The sequence below is a fragment of the Triticum urartu genome, chromosome 7, assembly GCF_003073215.2.
Source record: "Triticum urartu cultivar G1812 chromosome 7, Tu2.1, whole genome shotgun sequence".
Classification (NCBI taxonomy): Eukaryota; Viridiplantae; Streptophyta; class Magnoliopsida; order Poales; family Poaceae; genus Triticum; species Triticum urartu.
In genome coordinates this window covers 452844490-452868856 of record NC_053028.1, presented here as the reverse complement: position 1 = coordinate 452868856, position 24367 = coordinate 452844490, and positions in this window count along the sequence as shown.

Sequence of the window (24367 nt, the reverse complement as noted above, 5' to 3'; positions counted from 1 at the left end):
ACTCCTGATCGTCGTCAACGGGCTGCACGTAGTAGTAGGCACCTCCAGAGTAGTAGTAGTAGTCATCGTCGACGGTGGCGTCTGGCTCCTGGGCTCCAACGTCTGGTCGCAGCAATCGGGTATATGAAGGGGGAAAAGGGGGAGTAAAGCAACCGTGAGTACTCATCCAAAGTACTCGCAAGCAAGGAGCTACACTACATATGCATGCATTGGTATCAAATGGAATAAGGGTATCATATGTGGACTGAACTGCAGAAAGCCGGAATAAGAGGGGGATAGCTAGTTCTTTCGAAGACTACGCTTCTGGTAACCTCCATCTTGCAGCAGGAGAAGAGAGTAGATGGTAAGTTCACCAAGTAGCATCATGTAGCATAATCCTAACCGATGATCCTCCCCTTGTCGCCCTATGAGAGACCGATCACCGGTTGTATCTGGCACTTGAAAGGGTGTGTTTTCTTAAGTATCCAATTCTAGTTGTCATAAGGTCAAGGTACAACTCCAAGTCGTCCTGTTACCGAAAATCACGGCTATTCGAATAGATTAACTTCCCTGCAGGGGTGCACCACATAACCCAACACGCTCGATCCCCTTTGGCCGGACACACTTTCCTAGGTCATGCCTGGCCTCGGAAGATCAACACATCGCAGCCCTACCTAGGCACAACAGAGAGGTCAGCACGCCGGTCTAAATCCTATGGCGCAGGGGTCTGGGCCCATCGCCCATTGCACACCTGCACGTTGCGAGGGCGGCCGGAAGCAAAACTACCCCCTTAATACAAGAGCAGGCTTACGTCCCAATCCGACGCGCGCCGCTCAGTCGCTGACGTCACGAAGGCTTCGGCTGATACCACGACGTCGAGTGCCCATAACTGTCCCCGCGTAGATGGTTAGTGCGTATAGGCCAGTGGCTAAACTCAGATCAAATACCAAGATCTCGTTAAACGTGTTAAGTATCCGCGAACGTCGACCAGGGCCAGGCCCACCTCTCGCCTAGGTGGTCTCAACCTGCCCTGTCGCTCCGCCTCAAAGTAACAGTTGGGGGGCCGTCGGGAACTCAGGCCCACCACTACCTGGATGGAGCCACCTGCCCCTTCAGCCCCCAACTCCGAACAGTACCACAGGTAATGTAACAGTGTAAAGTATATAGTATATGCCCGTGATCACCTCCCGAAGTGATCACGGCCCAGTAGTATAGCATAGCAGACGGACAAGAGTGTAGGGCCACTGATGGAACACTAGCATCCTATACTAAGCATTTAGGATTGCAGGTAAGGTATCAACAGTTGTAGCAACAATGACAGGCTATGCATCAGAATAGGATTAACGGAAAGCAGTAACATGCTACACTACTCTAATGCAAGTAGTATAGAGGAGAGTAGGCGATATCTGGTGATCAAAGGGAGGGGGGCTTGCCTGGTTGCTCTGGCAAGAAGGGGGTCGTCAACACCGTAGTCGATCACAGGGGTACCGGCAGCAGTCTTGGGGTCTACCGGAAAATGTAACGGAGGGGGAACACAATAAATAACAGAGCAATTAAAACATAACATGACAACGCGGTGCTAGAGGTGATTCTAATGCAGGGATAGGTGATACCGGCGAAGGGGGGAAACATCCGGGGAAGTATCCCCGGTGTTTCGCGTTTTTGAACAAATGAACCGGAGGGGGAAGGTTGCAGGTTTACTATGCTAGGGACGCGTAGCGGACAAACGGGCTGCGTATCCGAATTTGTCTCGTCGTTCTGAGCAACTTTCATGTATAAAACTTTTTCATCCGAGCTACGATTTATTTTCTATGATTTTCTAAAGTTTAAAACATTTTCTGAATTTCTGGACTTATTTTAATTCGAATTAAAAACAGAATATACCTTCTATACCCACTATGGGCTAGCCACAGTGGATGACAGGTGGGGCCAGGGGGCCCAGTTGACTGGGTCAACTGCAGAGTCAGCAGGTCAACAGAGTCAATGTTTGACTGGGTCAAAAGGTGAAGTGGGGCCTAGGTGTCATAGACACAACTCGTATTAGAATTATTTTAACCACTTATTAAACGACGGGGCCCACTCGTCAGTGAGTTTAACTTATCTAAACCAGGGTTGGGCTAAATTAATTAGGCCTGCATAATTTAACTCAGGCCAGGGCCCATGTGGCAGCGGCACAAGGCCAGCTGAGGCCACGGCCGTTCTTGGGCGCGCACGGACGCACTCCGGCGCAGGCGGCCTCGGCCACAGCCAGCGGCAGGGGCAGCTGGGCGAGCGTAGCCCCGGGCGGGCGCGGGGAGGCGCCGTCGCGCGCGTGTGCAGGCGGCGTGGGCGCGGGCGGGGCATGGCGGGGCGCGGGCACGGGCGGGTGGAGCCGCTGTGGCCGGACGCGCGCGTGCGGCAGCAGCACTGGCGACAGTGGTGGCGGCCCTACAGCAAGCAGCGGTGGCAGGAGGTGCTGCGCGGGCGTGGCCAGGGGTGTGCGGGAGCGCAGCCATGGCGGCCAGAGGCGCGCGTGAGCGCGACCACGCAGCGGTGAGCGCGAGCTCCGGCGCGGCGGCGTACAGGTTCTACGGCGACGGATTCAACGGGAAAAGGGGGGAATCGGTGGAGGTGCTCACCCCGGGGCTTGTGGACGGATTGGAGCAGCGGCAACCGTTGGCGAGAGATGGCGGCCGTGGGCGAAGACGACGGCGATGGCGAGCGTACGGAGCGTCCCGGCTCGGGTTCCTCGGTGGAGAGGAAGGAGATGACCGCGAGGAGGCTTCTGGATGTCTCCTTAGGTGCCGGGGAGGTCGGTGGCCACCTGATCGACGAGGTGGCGGCGATGGTGGCGTCAGGCGGCTTCTGTAACGGGAGAGGGAGAGCGGGGAAAGGGGGAGAAGATGCTAGGGTTCGAGGAGGGGCACAGGGAGACACCTTATCGTCCCAGGAAGCCGTGGGATCGCCGGCACGTCTCCCAGGGGCGCGGCCATGGCGTGGATGCCCGCCACGACCCCCCTGCCTCCCTGTAGCAGGAGGTTGGGGATGAGTGCGGGGGTTGTGTGGGCTGGGCCTCGCCTAGTTCACACTTGGGCCTTCCTTCTTCTGCCTTAACATTTCCTATTGTTCTATTTTCTGTTTTTTATTTCTCCAATGTTTTGCAATTTATTTGGCCTCACTTGCTTTGTTAAAAGTGGAACTAAGCCACATAAATTCTATGCAATAAACTGCACTGCCACAAAAAGTTTGAGGATTATTTGAATCCATTTAAAATTTGTTTAAATAGAAATGATTTAATTTGGGAATGTTTTCCTACTGTCTTAAATAGGTTAGATGCAATTTAATATTTCAAATAATGTTGGTTTATTCATGAAAATTAGTTAGTGAATTTTTGCAACCCAACAAACATTTTTGTTTTACCATTTGAAGAATAACAATTTGAATTTATTTTCAAATTTGAAGTTGATTTTTTGGACAAGTGGCAATTTGCATAGTAATAATGATGACATGGCCATCATCAGGAGGGAATTACTATAGCAAGATTCTCGGGGTGTTACAGCTGTGTTGGGAGACAAATCATATAATTTGGGGGCCATTGTTGCACGTAGGTTGCATCTTAATAGACGTAATGGAGATTTCTTTGGTGGAATTTATGCAAACCGCATAGCTAATTTTCTTGGTATATATGTATGAGAAGATGATATTGAATTACCACCTGCTTACCTAGACTTTAATGCTATGGTTCATCACCAGTTTGTTGACAGGAATGAATCACCTCTCCAGTACCGACTAATCTTTGTGAGATGCCGTGCTGTCCGTATTACTCTCCCTGCCCCTGCCTTCTTTGATTATCAGGCAAGAGGAGGATATACTATTACCAGAGAGGAGGTAGATGAGTACGAGAGGAGAGAGGAGGCCGCTCGTCGCCACGCTGCAGCTCAGCAGGCGATAGCTGCTGCATCACAGTATGACCCCAGCTACTATTATGGATATCCGCCAGGCCAGCCGTGGCCATAGACCAACTTAGGCCAAAAGCCTAAGCTTGGGGGAGTACATATTTCCCACCGACATTACATTTACGTTCACACACTCATTGCTAGATGTCGGTGCTCATACTTTTTATTTGTATCATCCATGCTAGTTTATTTTCCTTTTTATGCTTTATTCTTGTGTGTTTAATAAACCTTAAGAGAAAACCAAAAAAAATTAGTTGTAGCTTTTAATCAGTTTACTTTCCATGCTTGTAGTAGTAATTAAAAAAAACCCAAAAATATTTCCTGTTCTTCTTTTGCTTGTTGGGAGCTCTCCGGTGTAATAGTTTTATTTCTTTTCTTTGGGGGTCGATAGGAGAAGACCATGATTAAATTGTTGAAGTGGCTCTTATATGCATTATTGTTGATCTGACAAAAGAGCCCATATTGCCTTGTCTTCTCCTATTTATTGAATGCTTGCAGATTCCAGCTTAGTCCAATGCACGTGCACTATTATTATTATTATTCACACTATTCGGTCGTGCAAGTGAAAGGCAATTATGATGATATATGATGGACTGACTGAGATGAGAAAAGCTGGTATGAACTCGACCTCTTTTGTTTTTGTAAATATGATTAGTTCATCGTTCCTTATTCAGCCTATTATGAATAAACACGTTTGCAATGACAACTAGATATCATAGTTTCTTGTGCCATGCTTGATTAGCTATGAGTTATAATGGTTTAACTTGCATGCCAACATGCTATTAAAATGGTTATGATGTGGTATGATAGGGTGGTATCCTCCTCTGAATGATTTAAGTGGCTTGACTTGGCGCATGTTCACGCATTTGTTGAAACAAAATCAACATAGCCTGCTCATGCTTGCATTCGGTGTTCATTAATTTTAATGCATGTTCATGACTGTTGTCGCTCTCTAGCTGGTCGCTTCCCAGTCTTTTGCTAGCCTTCACCTGTACTAAGCGGGAATACTGCTTGTGCATCCAATCCCTTAAACCCCAAAGTTATTCCACATGAGTCCACTATACCTACCTATATACGGTACCTACCTGCCGTTCCAAATTAATTTGTATGTGCCAAACTCTAAACCTTCAAATAAATATCCTGTTTTGTATGCTTGAATAGCTCATGTATCAACTAGGGTTGTCTGTATCTTCCATGTTAGGCGGGTTATTCTCAAGAGGAGTGGACTCTGCTCCTCACTCACGAGAAAAATGGCTGGTCACCGGGATGCCCAGTCCCATGCTTTATGCAAACTAAATCAAAATAATTGCAAACAAAACTCCCCCTGGGACTCTTGTTAGTTGGAGGCACTCGTTGTTTCGAGCAAGCCATGGATTGATGCTTGTTGGTGGAAGGGGGAGTATAAACTTTACCATTATGTTTGGGAACCGCCTATAATGTGTGTAGCATGGAAGATATCGCCATCTCTTGGTTGTTATGTTGACAATGAAAGTATACCGCTCAAAATATTATTCACCTCTATTTCAAAACCGAGCTCTGGCACCTCTACAAATCCCTGATTCCCTCTGCGAAGGGCCTATCTATTTACTTTTATGCTGAGTCATCATCCCCTTATTAAAAAGCACCAGTTGGAGAGCACCGCTGTCATTTGCATTCATTACTGTTAGTTTACATTGAGTATGACTTGACTGGATCTCTTTTACCATGAATTACAATGTCTAGTCAGTCCTTGGTCTTTAAAGGTGCTCTGCATTTATGTTCTGCGGTCTCAGAAAGGGCTAGCGAGATACCATCTTGTTATCATATTATGATTGTTTTGAGAAAGTGTTGTCATCCGAGTTTTATTATTATGGCTCGCTAGTTGATTATGCTATTGATATGAGTAAACTTGAGATCTGTGCGTTATTGTGAATGTGGTTAGTTATAATCTTTGCTGAAAATTTGAATGATGGCTTTACATATTTACAACAACAAGAGCAAACAGAGTTTGTAAAAGTTTTTCTTTATCACTCTCAGTTTGTCAATTGAATTGCTTGAGGACAAGCAAAGGTTTAAGCTTGGGGGAGTTGATACATCTCCAACGTATCTACTTTTCCAAACACTTTTGCCCTTGTTTTGGACTCTAACTTGCATGATTTGAATGGAACTAACCCGGACTGACGTTGTTTTCAGCAGAATTACCATGGTGTTATTTATGTGCAGGAGCAAACTTTCTCGGAATGAACCGAAACTTCGCGGAGACACTTTTCAAAAATAAGAAAAATACCTACCAAAGATGAAGGCCAGGGGCCCCACCGTCTTGCCACGAGGGTGGGTGGAACGCCCCCCAACCTCGTGGGCCCCCTATTGCGTCTCCGACTCCAACTCCACCTCCATATATTGAGTTTCGATGAGAAAAAAATCAGAGAGAAGAAATCATCGTGTTTTACGATACGGAGCCGCCGCCAAGCCCTAAAACCTCTCGGGAGGGCTGATCTGGAGTCCGTTCGGGGCTCCGGAGAGGGGAATCCGTCGCCATCATCATCATCAACCATCCTCCATCACCAATTTCATGATGCTCACCGCCGTGCGTGAGTAATTCCATCGTAGGCTTGCTGGACGGTCATGGGTTGGATGGGATCTATCATGTAATCGAGTTAGTTTTGTTAGGGTTTGTGTCCACTATGTTCTGAGATTGATGTTGCTATGACTTTGCTATGCTTAATGCTTGTCACTAGGGCCCGAGTGCCATGATTTCAGATCTGAACCTATTATGTTTTCATCAATATATGAGTGTTCTTGATCCTATCTTGCAAGTCTATAGTCACCTATTATGTGTTATGACCCGTTAACCCCGAAGTGACAATAATCGGGATACTTACCGGTGATGACCGTAGTTTGAGGAGTTCATGTATTCACTATGTGTTAATGCTTTGTTTCGGTTCTCTATTAAAAGGAGGCCTTAATATCCCTTAGTTTCCGTAAGGACCCCGCTACCATGGGAGGGTAGGACAAAAGATGTCATGCAAGTTCTTTTCCATAAGCACGTATGACTATGTTCGGAATACATGCCACATTATATCAATGTACTTGAGCTAGTTCTGTGTCATCCTAGGTTATGACTGTTACATGATGAACCGCATCCGGCATAATTCTCCATCACCGATCCATTGCCTACGAGCTTTCCATATACTATTCTTCGCTTATTTACTTTTCCGTTGCTATTGCTATCATCACTACAAAATACCAAAAAATATTACTTTTACTACTGTTACCTTTTGCTACCGTTATCACCACTATCATATTACTTTGCTACTAAACACTTTGCTGCAGATATTAAGTTTCTGGGTGTGGTTGAATTGACAACTCAACTGCTAATACTTGAGAGTATTCTTTGGCTCCCCTTGTGTCGAATCAACAAATTTGGGTTGAATACTCTACCCTCGAAAACTGTTGCGATCCCCTATACTTGTGGGTTATCACCAAGCACATCAAGAGACGCTTCAACTCCATTCGGGATCAAGTCCAGGTTGGAGACATAGAGATTTGCAAGATACATACGGATGTGAATGTTGCAGACCCGTTGACGAAGCCTCTTCCACGAGCAAAACATGATCAGCACCAAGGCTCCATGGGTGTTAAAATCATTACTGTGTAATCTAGATTATTGACTCTAGTGCAAGTGGGAGACTGAAGGAAATATGCTCTAGAGGCAATAATAAAGTTATTATTTATTTCCTTATTTCATGATAAATGTTTACTATTCATGCTAGAACTGTATTAACCGGAAACATAATACATGTGTGAATACATAGACAAACATAGTGTCACTAGTATGCCTCTACTTGACTAGCTCATTGATCAAAGATGGTTTAGTTTCCAAACCATAGACATGAGTTGTTATTTGATCAATGGGATCACATCATTAGGAGAATGATGTGATTGACTTGACCCATTCCATTAGCTTAGCACTTGATCGTTTTTGTTTACTGCTATTGCTTTCTTCATGACTTATACATGTTCTTGTGACTATGAGATTATGCAACTCCCGAATACTGGAGGAACACTTTTTGTGCTACCAAACGTCACAACGTAACTGGGTGATTATAAAGGTGCTCTACAGGTGTCTCCGATGGTACTTGTTGAGTTGGCATAGATCAATATTAGGATTTGTCACTCCAATTGTTGGAGAGGTATCTCTGGGCCCTCTCGGCAATGCACATCACTATAAGCCTTGCAAGAAATGCAACTAATGAGTTAGTTGCGGGATTCTGCATTACGAAACGAGTAAAGAGACTTGCCGGTAACGAGATTGAACTAGGTATTGGGATACCGACGATCGAATCTCGGGCAAGTAACATACCGATGACAAAGAGAACAACGTATAGTGTTATGCAGTTTGACCAATAAAGATCTTCATAGAATATGTAGGAAACAATATGAGCATCCAGGTTCCGCTATTAGTTATTGACCGGAGACATGTCTCGGTCATGTCTACATAGTTCTCAAACCCATAGGGTCCGCACGCTTAAAGTTCTGTGACGATCGGTTTTATGAGTTTATATGTTTTGATGTACTGAAGGTAGTTCGGAGTCCCAGATATGATCACGGACATGACGAGGAGTCTCGAAATGGCCGAGACATGAAGATTGATATATTGGAAGCCTACATTTGGACATCGGAAGAGTTTCGGGTAAAATCGGGATTTTACCGGAGTACCGGAGGGGTTACCGGAACCCCCCGGGGGCTAATGGGCCTTGTTGGGCCATAAGGTAAAGAGAGAGGGGCCAACCTAGGGTAGGCAGCGCGCCTCCCCCCTCTGGTCTGAATTGGACTAGGAGAAGGGGGGCGGCGCCCCCCTTTCCTTCTCTTTCTCTCCCTTCCTTTCCCCCTCCTAGTAGGAGTAGGAAAGAGGGGAATCCTACTCCTACTAGGAGGAGGATTCCTCCTCCTGGCGCACCAACAAGGGCCGGCCGGCCTCCCCCTTGCTCCTTTATATACAGGGGCAGGGGGCACCTCTAGACACACAAGTTGATCACAAAGATCTCTCCCAGCCGTGTGTGGTGCCCCCTCCACCATAATCCACCTCGCTCATACTGTAGCGGTGCTTAGGTGAAGCCCTGCCACGGTAGCTTCATCAACATCGTCACCACACCGTCGTGCTGACGAAACTCTTCCCCGGGCTCTACTGGATCGTGAGTTCGCGGGAAATCACCGAGCTGAACGTGTGCTGAACGCGAAGGTGCCGTACGTTCGGTACTGAGGATCGGTCGATCGTGAAGACGTACGACTACATCAACCGCGTTGTCATAACGCTTCCGCTTAACGGTCTACAAGGGTACGTGGATGACACTCTCCCCTCTCGTTGCTATGCATCACCATTATCCTGCGTGTGCGTAGGATATTTATTGAAATTACTACGTTCCCCAACATGTGTGACTAGCAGTAATATGTGACATTGATTGTGTGTGAATTGATTGTTGTTGTGTGCTTTTGTTTAGTTGGGTTTTCTTTTGCTTCCTTCTTTTGGTCCCCGGTGTTGCATTATTTTCCCCTATAAAGAGTTGCTCATCAACTGACACCGGACTCGGAGAAGTAATAAGAATTCTAAATATTTGGAAACTCAGCTAAACAGAATGGAATTCTCAGCCGACTGTAGTGAAACGGGGAATATCTGATTTTGAGGCTGATAATCAATTTTTGTAGTAGTGTGCACTCCTCGCAACAGTACGGATAACTCAAGTCTACATCAGTACAAAATCCTCACAGCTGAAATGATCAAGTTAGCAGCAAGCCAAGTCAGGTACAAGATTAATGGTATATTTTCAGTCAAAGGTATGGATCATATGCAAAATTTTGGCTCATCAATGCATGATGCTTGCGATATGTTATCATTTGAAATAAAGTCAGAATGTGATATGCTCAAGGAAGACAGTCAAACAAATTTTCTCATGCAAATAATCAGCCACCGAATATTATGGGTGTGTGTGTGTGTAGATTTCAGTCTGCATATCATAGTATGAAGTTTTTGAAAATGAGAAACTCAGTCTTCCTCCACATGCTATCAAAAGAAATTTATGATGCAAGGCTCCTCGATTTTCCTCAGCATGGTATGTGCACAATTTCTGGTCCAAGATACCCGATCTTTCTCAGCAAGATACCTCGATAAAAGCTTCTGACAGACAAAAATGAATTTTTCTCAATAAGCAAACCTGAGGAGAAGCTTCTCAAGTACGGAACTCAGGCTTCTCTAGCACAATAATCAGACCAGGCTTCGTGTGTAAGCTATAGAGCCTTCTTCCGCACGATACCCAGACAAAAGATTTGAGCAGAAGATAACGAGTCTTCCTCAGCAAGCTACTCGGATGGATTCTCTCGTAAGCCATTCAGTCTGCGTCAGTATCATACTAATACACCGTCCTCAGAGATTATGCGGTGAGTTGGCAATAGATGGCAGCACATTTCAAGGATCAGATTTGCAATAATTTTGTCAGGAGCACAAATCAGTCAAAACATATGTCTACCTCGAGGATCAAGTGTTCGGTTGCATATGATTCTTACACATATGGTGAGCATGCATCCCCAATCATATCAGTCACTCATACGAGGTACGGCAAGGATCCAACAGATATACCTAAGGAAAGTAAGGATCCCCCAACCTCATGAATCATGCAAATGAAGATAAGCAGAGATGCACATCTTATGTAATACAAGGATCTATAAGATCTGGATAAGACATCATAGAATCAACAGTCTTGAAAATGGTCATCAAGGTCATTATTCCCGCAACTAACAAGGAGATGTCCTAAAACCTTGTCACCTTGTTGTATGATTGGCCTCAATAATGAGCTCCGTACAGCTATAAACCCCGGTATATGTCATATGTGTGCGAACCCAGGTCAGAAAACAGGCACAAGGAATAATGTCAGAAATATTGCACTAATCATGTCCCTGGTCATACGAAGAATCAATGACAGGTGTGGCCAAGTTATTTCAGTAAGGTATCCTAACAAAGAAAATCATGCCGTTAAAGGGTGAGACTGACAACAAAGGTATGATGATTTTTGCACGACCATCAGGGTCCGGATACCCAAATCAGTTGGAGGCCATAATTCCATATGGATCCACAAAGGCATACTCTCAGTGGCCTACTCTGTTTTACAAGGATCTCATATCCCGCTGACCCACTGGGAATGGTTAATATGGAAAATCCAAATAGGTATACCGACAAAATGAGAAAGTCAAAAGCCGAATAATCAGCTTAGACCCGGTATACTCACTGACGGAATCAAGTACATGGTCAGTCTGTTAGGAAAAAGCAATTGTCTGTCAGCCCCTGTTAGGCCAGTCTCAACATGTAAATATTTGAGGTATGACACAGCTATAACTCCATACCCCCTATATTACTCATGAAAAAAAGGCAGTCGAATCTTTGGTACATATCTCATGCTAGAGCCAAAATGAATCAATCAAAATAAATCAGTACCACTTATGAGCAGTCAGAGTCCGTCAGAAGATGGCCATGATGAATTCTCAGCATTTATTGAAACCAGAAGGCCTGTATTTATCTGAAGCAACCCCATGACAGAAGTAAAAAGGTTTTCATGACCAAAAGAAAATTTATGCTCAGATCCATTGGATATCACCACAAGTATGGAGAATCCACGTCAGTAAAAAAAGAATTGGTATATGAGCAAAGACCCGCCAGAATCTGGGAAAGGTGAAGCAAGCCACCGCAGAGCAAGGTAAGTTAATCATCTGAAATTCTTGGGGGAACAATAAATAAAGGAAAAAGGATACCCGAGCTGGAAACGGTGTCCTCAAGTCATACTTGTTACCTGAGCAACCAAATCTCGAGGACGAGATTTATTTAAGGGGGGAAGGTTTGTAACAGCCTGGTTTTTGGCCCTTTCCCTTTTCTTTTTGAATTATTGGTTTTTGCTCTGTTTTTCTTTTTGGAGTGGTTCTGTGGCTTTGTCACCTGGGAAATCATCTTCATTTCCTCTCCCAAGTGGATAATCATCCTAAAAACTTTGTCAAGATCATGTCACTCCACTGCTTGACCAAACCCTAATTTCTTTTTCTCGGGAATATTCCTTTTCCTATTAAAGGAATAACCTTGTCTTCCCTAGGTTGTGAAGCAACCTATATTTCTGTCCATCCAAGAATTCCCAAATTAATTCTCATAATTCCTTTGGGTCATATGTTGCTAAAATGTGCCCAAACTTTCCTATCCTAGCCCAAGAATAATTCCCCAATAATTATTCTTCCTTTCTGTCCAGAGTGGCACTTTGTGAAGGAAGTGTCATTTATCTTATCTTGTTTGCTCCTAAACTTGTTGGGCATTCTTTTATGTCCAAATAATTGCCACATGCCAAAATTCAACTTTATTTTCCTATCCAATCTTCCTCAGTGATTTTTCAAAGTTTCTGTCAAACAGAAGCTACTGTGAAGGAAGTGCTAGCTAAGGGAATCCAAATGAGTTGAAACTTTGCATGCCTCTTCTTGTGCTCATATTATCTCAGTCCTAAAAATTTCAGCTCCATCAAATCATCTATGTGAGGACAGGACCAAATCTTTGATTCTGGCAATATTTTCAGGTTGTGAAGCAAGTGCATTTTATATTGCTTCAAATATCCTGATAAATTACCAGATTGTGCTTCTACCCTTATAACATCTCTCCACAAAATTTGGCACCATTTAACTTAGCCAATATTTCTCCACAATTATTCCAAGATTCTGGTCAGTGAAGATAGCTGTGAAGGAAGTACCATTTTGGTGAATCCAATTGGTATAATTTTTTTACAGCTTCTTACTATGACCAAATAACTAAACCTTGGCAAATTTGAGCTCAAGTTGATGCTCCATGTGAGTGCATCATCCAAATCTTATATCTGGACCAAAAATGCAGCTGTGAAGCAACTATATTCATTACTGGTCCAAATCTTCTCAAAGTTACCAGGATGAAAGTCCTTCTTACCCTAAACCTCACAGACAACTCCATTGCTCCCAATCTCCTTCCTGTTGATCAACAGTTCACGCCCAAGTTTACTGCAGTAAACTTCAGAGGATACTTACCATTTAACCAGAGAAGTTTTCATCGATCTACCACCGCAGTTGAAACCTCCCCTGGAAGGACTTACCACTAGACAACATGTTCAAGCCCATCTCCCCCGCTACATGCCAGTGCACGCGGTGACTGCGTTAATGGCATAACAGTGCATGCGCTCTGTGTGTAGTGGCCGCGTCCAGTGGCCGTTTGTGACTGCGTCCCCTTCGCGCGCATGACCGCATCCATTATCTTCCTCTCGTTGTCGCGGTTCCCCTGGACCCCTCTCCCCCTTCGTCCGCTTCCTCACCGACGCTCGCCCCGAATGCCCACGGGAGCACAGTGCATCGACCGTCGTCTTCCTCCTCGCCTCTAGTCCTCCCTAGTGCCTTGCGCGAGCTCGAGCCGCTCTCCTCGACCCCCATCGCCGCCATGGCCGCCGCCTCTGCTCCGCTCTGATTCTGGTGATCCCGATCTCCTCTCTCACTTCCACCACCACCAGAGGCGTCCACATCCAGACTAGATCCACTCCAGCACTCACTGTCCTCCTCCGGTGGCCTCTCACCAGGAGTTCTTCGACGGCCGAAGCCCCTGTCCGCCGGTGTCGAGCCCGTCGTCGTCTCGGGTCATCCCACCGGCCGTGGATGGGATCTTTGGATGCGCCGTTGCACTCTGAATCCATCCATAGCCCGAGCATCGCCGGAGATGCCCTGTAGCGCCGGCAATCGCCGTCGGGGCGGGTCTGTCCCCTCAAACATGAGCTCCCTGAGTGGCAGGTTGAAGACAGTCAAGCCGGCGGGCCCCCTCCCCGCGGACCCCACCTGTTAGCGCCTCAAGCCCGGCCCCGCCACCGCCATGCTGGATAAGTGGAGACGTACTCCAGGGAGTACACCTTCACTTATCGAAAGCGCATTCTGCTTTTTCTTCGGGCCATAATACGCTTTCTGTTCTGGAAAACGTATTGTCAAAAAAGGCGCGCTCTGTTTTCCTGCTGAGGGCCTGTTTGTGATGATTTTATTACAGATAGGTCCCTAGCAGAAAAACCCTTATATCTTTTTACTCCCAACTCCAAATGAGGTGATTCCAAAGCCCACTTCTTCGTTTCGTCGATCCCGTTCTGTTGGTATCATTTTCACCATGTGTTAACATTCTAAAAATGACCATTTTGCCCTTGCGCTTAATCAGCCCCCTTCGGGAGAGAAATGTTTTCCGACGATTCTTTCCGCGAGCTTCTCGCGCTTCTTCCCGGTGATTTCTTCCACCACAGGCAAGCCACAACCACCATTTGCATGATAGCCATGCAGTCGCATTGGTTTTCAACTTGAATCTTTAATCACTGTATGCTTGTTTTGCTACTGCTATCGTTATTTCAGTTATGTTTATGGATCGGTGGTTGCCGTCTTGCTATGTTTTCTTACACTCGGTTATCATGTTCTACTTGCTAGTATTACTTTCATATTGTTCATGCTTGATAGCAATACATGTTGGGTTGGTCATGTTCTTCGGTGCATGACTGACGTTGGTTACCGAGTACCGTTAATATGTATTGTTCCTTGTTGTCAGTTAGTTAAGTGTTTACTCGGTTATGTGATTGATGTGTTCTTGCATGGTACTTATTTTTGATGATAATGGTCAGGTTATGCTATGAGTAGTGTTGTACTCGTAATATTCATGCTCATCATTATGCCATGCTCAGTTGGATATGATTCATTGTTGATATGGTGGATAGTTATGTTGTACCCTCATGCTTATGTTGATATCATGCTCGTGCATTGTCATTTCATCACCATGACTCAGCATATTTGCATTCAAGTTTAACTAGATTAAATTGAACTTGAACAACTATTGGCTGAGTCATGGTGCCACCATATCGAGCTGACCAGTGCAACCATGCTTACCTTTATGGGAAGGTCCTAACTGGGTCTATTGTCGCGCCTCTCGCTGGTGCCTCCCACGCGGGAAGGTTATGGGCGTGCGCTACCCTGATCAGGTAGGCGGACATAAGCCTTGTGTGCTCGTAGTTGTTGTAATCGGCTTGTCCCCGTTTGGGACCGTTTTTGCCATGATGGTTGCCGTTTTGCCATGACAGTGGCCGTTGGTGCCTTTGGTAGGCACGGGGCCACCCAGGACTTAGCCTAGTGGGGAGTGAGTCGGAGTGGCTGGGAGAGTGTCATGGAAATAGGACGGTTTTGTCGGAATGCCATTGGTCCACCCAAATGGGAGTGCGAGGCCATGGGTTTCGTGGTGTGGGTACAGTGTGCTAACCTCTGCAGAGTGTATACTAAATCTATCGATAGCCATGCCCGCGGATAAGGGCCCAGTTCGTGTCGGTCACACTATGGGTCAATAGTAATAATAATGTGCTTAATAACAACCTCGGTTCGATGATGAGATAAGTTGGTTATGTGATCCATGAATGATCACCGTTCGGTTACGAGGTAACCCGTTGAGCCCAGAGTGGTTCCGTTTATGATCCGTGAATGATCACCGTGGTATCGAGGATATCGAATTGTTGGATATTCATGATGTGGTGCGAGAATCGTGGGTAAAGATCAAGCTCCTTGTGGTCATTTAATGATTACTACGGTATTGTTTATACCAAGCTTGATTTGATCCTGAGATGATCGTGTGATGTCCGAGGTTGGTAAGTGAGGCATGTGTTGGTTACGAGGTAACCCGAATAGAGTAAGTTGGTGCATGATAATGTCATCATGTTGCATGATAGTGCCACCATGTTTATATGTTCATGCCATGCTCATATTGCTCTATCTGTATCATGTTCATGTTGTTCATGCCATGCTATCCTGATGATCTCATGATAATTCCTACTTAACCTGTAATTGCCGTGCTGTTGTTTGTCTTGAATGCTTATGGTTATTGTGAGCTTGCAAGTACATTCAATGTACTGACCTGGCGTGTCATGCCAGTTTGCAGGTCATGTCGGATTTGATTGCTTGCTTGTCGTGGTTTACGTTCATGCGAGCTAGGATAAGCGTTCCAGCCAGAGTCCCTACGGAGTGGAGTTCACCACCGTTGTCGTTGTTCCGCTGCTTGATGTTTTTCCGCTGCTTCAAGTTGTTCTGCTGCTTGCATAGAGCAACTGAGGATTGAGTAGTGTCGCCGTGCCGATGTTATTCATTGTAATATCGGAGACCCTGTATTCATATTCGTGTAATAATAGAAAGCTGGTTTGTTCTCTATGAAGCAGTGCCGTATTCCAGAAGACTTCTCCTCAATCTCTGGGCTGGAATATGGGGCGTTCCGGTTTCTCTGAGCCGGGGTGCCACAATGAGTCAACTTTAGTTAAAAGGCGTTCCAATGATTCGGAGTTTCTAGATCTTGATGCAAAAATTGGTAAAAGTGGGATTGAAGAGGTCAAAACTTTACATAGCAATGAACCCACTATTTTGGATTTCAAGGAGTTTAATTATGATAATTGTTCTTTAATAGATTGTATTTCCTTGTTGCAATCCGTGTTAAATTCTCCTCATGCTTATAGTCAAAATAAAGCTTTTACCAAACATATCGTTGATGCTTTAATGCAATCTTATGAAGAGAAACTTGAATTAGAAGTCTCTATCAATCATGAGTGTTATGCTTTATGTGATTTGGGTGCTAGTGTTTCCACGATTCAAAAAACTTTGTGTGATGTGCTAGGTTTTCGTGAATTTGATGATTGTCCTTTAAAGTTGCATCTTGTGGATTCCACCATTAAGAAACCTATCGGAAGAATTGATGTTCTTATTGTTGTAAATAGGAACTATGTGCCCGTAGATTTCATTGTTCTTGATATAGATTGCAATCCTACTTGTCATATTATTCTTGGTAGACCTTTCCTTAGAACGATTGGTGCAACTATTGATATGAAAGAAGGAAATATTAGATTCCAATTTCCATTAAGAAAAGGCATGGAACACTTTCCTTGAAAGAAAATTAAATTACCTTATTAATCTATTATGGGAGCCACTTATGGATTGCATACCAAAGATGATAATACCTAGATCTATTCTTGCTTTTATGCCTAGCTACGGGCATTAAATGATAGCGCTTGTTGGGAGGCAACCCAATTTTATTCTTGTTTCTTGCTTTTTGTTCCTGTTAAGTAATAATAATTCATCTAGCTTATGCTTAGATGTGGTTTTATGTTTTTAATTAGTGTTTGTGCAAGTAGAACCTTTGGGAAGACTTGGGGGAAGTCTTTGCGATCTTGCTGTAAAAAACAGAAACTTTAGCGCTCACAAGATTAGCTGCCATATTTTACTGGAGAGTGCGATTAGGTTGATTCGTTTTGCATATGATTAATAGACAAATTACTCACATACACCAATTTATTTCAGAATTTTTGGGGTTACAGAAGTATTCGGAACCTATAGATTGCTACAAAATTGTTCTGTTTTTGACAGATTCTGTTTTTCGTGTGTTGTTTGCTTATTTTGATGAATCTATGGCTAGTATCGGGGGGTATGAACCATAGAGAAGTTGGAATACAGTAGGTTTAACACCAATATAAATAAAGAATGAATTCATTGCAGTACCTTAAGTGGTGATTTGTTTTCTTATACTAACGGAGCTCATGAGATTTTCTATTGAGTTTTATGTTGTGAAGTTTTCAAGTTTTTGGGTAAAGATTTGATGGATTTTGGAATAAGGAGTGGCAAGAGGCTAAGCATGGGGATGCCCAAGTCACCCCAAGGTAAAATTCAAGGACAACAAAAATCCTAAGCTTGGGGATGTCCCGGGAGGCATCCCCTCTTTCGTCTTCGTCCATCGGTAACTTTACTTGAGGCTATATTTTTATTTACCACATGATATGTGTTTTTCTTGGAGCGTTGATACGTCTCCAACGTATCTATAATTTTTTATTGTTCTATGCTATTATATTATCAACCTTGGATGTTTTATATGCATTTATATGCTATTTTATATGATTTTTGGGACTAACCTATTAACCCAGAGCCCAGTGCCAGTTTCTATTTTTTCCTTGTTTTAGAGTATCGCGGAAAAGGAAAATCAAACGAAGTCCAATTGACCTGAAACTTCACGGAACTTATTTTTGGACCAGAAGAAGCCCACGGAGTATCGGAGTTGGACCAGGAGAGTCCCGGGCTGCCCACGAGGGTGGGGGGCGCGCCCCCTGCCTCGTGGATAGCCCGGAGGTCCACCGACGTACTTCTTCCTCCCATATATACCCATATACCCTAAAAACTTCGGGGAGCACAATAGATCGGGAGTTCCGCCGCCACAAGCCTCCGTAGCCACCGAAAACCAATCTAGACCCATTCCGGCACCCTACCGGAGGGGAAATCCCTCTCCGGTGGCCATCTTCATCATCCCGGTGCTCTCCATGACGAGGAGGGAGTAGTTCTCCCTCAAGGATGAGGGTATGTACTAGTAGCTATGTGTTTGATCTCTCTCTCTCTCTCTCTCGTGTTCTTGAGGTGGTACGATCTTGATGTATCGCGAGCTTTGCTATTATAGTTGGATCTTATGATGTTTCTCCCCCTCTACTCTCTTGTAATGGATTGAGTTTTCCCTTTGAAGTTATCTTATCGGATTGAGTCTTTAAGGATTTGAGAACACTTGATGTATGTCTTGCGTGGGATGCCCGTGGTGACAATGGGGTATTCTATTGATCCACTTGATGTATGTTTTGGTGATCAACTTGCGGGTTCCGCCCATGAACCTATGCATAGGGGTTGGCAAACGTTTTCGTCTTGACTCTCCGATAGAATCTTTGGGGCACTCCTTGAAGTACTTTGTGTTGGTTGAATAGATGAATCTGAGATTGTGTTATGCATATCGTATAATCATACCCATGGATACTTGAGGTGACATTGGAGTATCTAGGTGACATTAGGGTTTTGGTTGATTTGTGTCTTAAGGTGTTATTCTAGTACGAACTCTAGGGCTGTTTGTGACACTTATAGGAATAGCCCAATGGATTGATCGGAAATAATAACTTTGAGGTGGTTTCTAACCCTACCATAATCTCTTCGTTTGTTCTCCGCTATTAGTGACTTTGGAGTGACTCTTTGTTGCATGTTGAGGGATAGTTAAATGATCCAATTATGTTATTATTTGTTGAGAGAACTTGAACTAGTGAAAGTATGAACCCTAGGCCTTGTTTCAACACATTGCAATACCGTTTGTGCTCACTTTTATCATTAGTTACCTTGCTATTTTTATATTTTCAGATTACAAAACCTTTACTTACCATCCATATACCACTTGTATCACATCTCTTCGCCAACTAGTGCACCTATACAATTTTACCATTGTATTGGGTGGTGTGTTGGGGGACACAAGAGACTTTTTATTTGGTTGCAGGTTGCTTGAGAGGAGACCATCTTCATCCTACGCCTCCTACGGATTGATAAACCTTAGGTCATCCACTTGAGGAAAATTTGCTACTGCCCTACAAACCTGCACTTGGAGGCCCAACAACGTCTACAAGAAGAAGGTTGTGTAGTAGACATCAAGCTCTTTTCTGGCGCCGTTGCCGGGGAGGTGAGTGCTTGAAGGTATATCTTTAGATCTTGCAATCGAGTCTTTTAGTTTCTTGTTTTATCACTAGTTTAGTTTATAAAAGAAAATTACAAAAAAATGGAATTAAGTTTGCCTCATACGCTTCATCTTTTTAATATCTTTCGTGAGTATGATGGGAAGGAAAATTGTGCCAAAGTATTAGAAGAAGAATGCATTAAAATGTTTGGCACTAAATCTTTGAATGATGAGCATGATTGCAATGTTGTTAGTATGAACTCTTTAAATATTCATAGTACTAATGATGATTGCACTAGTTATGATGAAAATGTCTCCTATAAACATGTCAATTTTTGTGGAGTGCATTGGATTGCAAGTGCACACCAAATAGGGAAGATAGATATTGCAAGAGGCATAAGCATTTAGAAACGAAATTGTTGCAAGAAAGGCTAGAAGTTTGTGCTGAAAATTTAAATTTTCTTTGCCGTACTTGTGAACTTTGCAATGAACATGATCATTTCAGTACCCAATGCAAATTGTTTCATGATCGTATCGTGTCCAAAAATTGTGATGACTTGATTTCCCTTGCACATCATAATAAACTTAGTTTGCTCTTGGGTTATGAAGAAATGAAACGTATAACTAAGGTTATTCCAGAATTTTCCCTTGATAGAGTTCTTCATTTTGATCTAGAGGAAATTTATATGTATTGTGCGGTGAATTGTATTGAAAATCCTTATATTGGCAATTACATAAAGAAAAGAAATAGAAGATGAAGAGAATACTAATGAAAGGGAAGAGACTTCCCAATATCCTCCTATTATTTCTTATGATGAATCAGGTAACGAGGAGGAGCCTTCTATTCAACCAATCTCATTAATAAGGAGCTCCAAAAAGAGGATTGAACCCACACATGATGTGGTGAAGAAGAAGAAAATAAAAAGTAAGAGAGGTAAAAAGTCTCTCCCAAATAATGTTGCTCCTATTATTGTTGTGCCTAATGAAAATGAATCAAAAATAATTGTGGAATATGACGCACTTGATGATGATCTTGTTATGCCTATTGCTTGTTGTGATGATTATGATTGGGAAGATAATGATACTTCTTATGATCTTGAAAATCTTTTTGGCACTTGCTTGGAAGAATATGATAATTGCTATACTATTGGTGCTATCCATACTATTAATGATGAGAGTGATTATGCTTATGATATGAAAAGGCCCAAGCTTGGGGATGCTATGTTTGATATGAAAAGGCCCAAGCTTGGGAAGGTAATGATACTTCTTATGATCTTGAAAATCTTTTTGGCACTTGCTTGGAAGAATATGATAATTGCTATACTATTGGTGCTATCCATACTATTAATGATGAGAGTGATTATGCTTATGATATGAAAAGGCCCAAGCTTGGGGATGCTATGTTTGATATGAAAAGGCCCAAGCTTGGGAAGGTAATGATACTTCTTATGATCTTGAAAATCTTTTTGGCACTTGCTTGGAAGAATATGATAATTGCTATACTATTGGTGCTATCCATACTATTAATGATGAGAGTGATTATGCTTATGATATGAAAAGGCCCAAGCTTGGGGATGCTATGTTTGAAGAATATGATGTTTTTGAGAATATATTTGATGAAATTAATGTTTGTCCCAAGCTTGGGGATGCTATGTCTAATGAAGATGATATTTTTAGCCTCTCAAGTTTTGATATGCAAATTTATGATGATGATAGCATGACTCCTACTTATGATAATTATGAAAGTGAATTTGGAGAGGTCATGACTTTATTTTGTGATGAATCCACTATTTCGGAAGAGGTTCCAATTGATTATGAGAACAAAGTTGCTATCTATGATGATTATTGTGATGACTTGTATGCTATAAATAATAATGATATCCATGAAACTTGTCATCATGGTTCTAGTTTTCAATCGGATTATGCCTCACATGATAGTTATTTTGTTGAGTTTGCTCCCACTATTATTCATGAGAAGAATTTTGCTTGTGTGGAGAGTAATAAAATTTCTATGCTTGTAGATCATGAAAAGAATGATCTATGTGCTGGTTATATTGTTGATTCATTCATGATGCTACTGAAAATTATTATGAGGGAGGAACATATGCTTGTAGGAATTGCAATAACATCAAGTTTCCTCTCTATGTGCTTAAAGTTTTGAAGTTATGCTTGTTTTGTCCTCCTATGCTAGTTAATTATTGTTCCCACAAGTTGTTTTCTCACAAAATCCCTATGCATAGGAATTGGGTTAGAATTAAATATGCTAGTCATATTTTTCATGACACTCTCTTTATGTTTCAATTCTTATCTTTTATGTGAGCATCATTGAAATCATCATGCCTAGCTAGGGAGTTAAACGATAGCGCTTGTTGGGAGGCAACCCAATTTTATTTTTGTTCTTTGCTTTTTTCTCCTGTTTAGTAATAAATAATTCGTCTAGCCTCTGTTTAGATGAGGTTTTATGCTTTTAATTAGTGTTTGTGCCAAGTAGAACCGCTGGGAAGACTTGGGGAAAGTCTTGTTGATCTTGCTGTAAAAAACAGAAACTTTAGCGCTCACGAGAATTGCTGCCATTTTTTTATTGGAGAGTGATATTTAGTTAATTCTTTTTTCATATGATTAATAGATAAATTCCTCACGTCCAGCAATTTATTTTAGAATTTTTGGGGTTCCAGAAGTTTGCGTTAGTTACAGATTACTACAGACTGTTCTGTTTTTGACAGATTCTGTTTTTCATGTGTTGTTTACTTATTTTGATGAATCTATGGCTAGTAAAAGAGTTTATAAACCATAGAGAAGTTGGAATGCAGTAGGTTTAACACCAATATAAATGAAGAATGAGTTAATTACAGTACCTTGAAGTGGTGTTTTGTTTTCTTTCGCTAACGGAGCTCACGAGTTTTCTGTTAAGTTTTGTGTTGTGAAGTTTTCAAGTTTTGGGTAAAGATTCGATGGACTATAGAATAAGGAGTGGAAAGAGCCTAATATTGGGGATTCCCAAGGCACCCCAAGGTAATATTCAAGGACAACCAAAAGCCTAAGCTTGGGGATGCCCCGGAAGACATCCCCTCTTTCGTCTTCGTTCATCGGTAACTTTACTTGGAGCTATATTTTTATTTACCACATGATATGTGTTTTGCTTGGAGCGTCATTTTATTTTATTTAGTTTTGATTTCTGTTTGAATAAAATACCAAGATATTAAATTCTTAAATGTTAGAGAGTCTTCACATAGTCGCATAATTATTCGATTACTCATTGATCTTCACTTATATCTTTCGGAGTAGTTTGCCGTTTGCTCTAGTGCTTCACTTATATATTTTTAGAGAACGGTGGTAGTTTTATTTTGAATAATTATATGAACTCTCATGCTTCACTTATATTATTTTGATAGTCTTTAGAACAGCATGGTAGTTTGCTTTGGTTATGAAACCAGTCCTAATATGATGGGAATCCAAGAGGGATATAATAAAAACTTTCATATAGAGTGCATTGAATACTATGAGAAGTTTGATACTTGATGATTGTTTTGAGATATGAGGATTGTAATATTAGAGTCATGCTAGTTGAGTAGTTGTGAATTTGAGAAATACTTGTGTTGAAGTTTGTGATTCCCGTAGCATGCACGTATGGTGAACCGTTATGTGATGAAGTCGGAGCATGATTTATTTATTGATTGTCTTCCTTATGAGTGGCGGTCGGGGACGAGCGATGGTCTTTTCCTACCAATCTATCCCCCTAGGAGCATGCGCGTAGTACTTCGTTTTGATAACTAATAGATTTTTGCAATAAGTATGTGAGTTATTTATGACTAATATTGAGTTCATGGATTATACACACTCTCATCCTTCCACCATTGCTAGCCTCTCTAGTACCGCATAACTTTCGCCGGTACCATAAACCCACCATTTACCTTCCTCAAAACAGCCACCATACCTACCTATTATGGCATTTCCATAGTCATTCCGAGATATATTGCCATGCAACTTTCCACCGTTTCGTTTATTATGACATGCTTTATCATTGTCATATTGCTTTGCATGATCATCTAGTTGACGTTGTATTTGTGGCGAAGCCACCTTCATAATTCTTTCATACATGTCACTCTTGATTCATTGCACATCCCGGTATACCGCCGGAGGCATTCATATAGAGTCATATTTTGTTCTAAGTATCGAGTTGTAATTCTTGAGTTGTAAGTAAATAAAAGTGTGATGGTCATCATTATTAGAGCATTGTCCCGGTGAGGAAAGGATAATGGAGACTATGATTCCCCCACAAGTCGGGATGAGACTCTAGACGAAGAAAAAGAGGCCATAAAAAAAGAGAGAAAAGGACCAAGTAAAAAAATAAACTAAAAAAATAAAAAATGAGAGAAAAAGAGAGAAGGGGCGATGCTACTATCCTTTTACCACACTTGTGCTTAAAAATAGCACCATGATCTTCATGATAGAGAGTCTCCTATGTTGTCACTTTCATATACTAGTGGGAATCTTTCATTATAGAACTTGGCTTGTATATTCCAATGATGGGCTTCCTCAAAATGCCCTAGGTCTTCGTGAGCAAGCGAGTTGGATGCACACCCACTAGTTTCTTTTGTCTAGCTTTCATACATTTATAGCTCTTGTGCATCCGTTGCGTGGCAATCCCTACTCACTCACATTGATATCTATTGATGGGCATCTCCATAGCCCGTTGATACGCCTAGTTGATGTGAGACTATCTTCTCCTTTTTGTCTTCTCCACAACCACCATTCTATTCCACCTATAGTGCTATGTCCATGGCTCACGCTCATGTATTGCGTGAAGATTGAAAAAGTTTGAGAACATCAAAAGTATGAAACAATTTCTTGGCTTGTCATCGGAGTTGTGCATGATTTAAATATTTTGTGTGGTGAAGATAGAACATAGCCAGACTATATGATT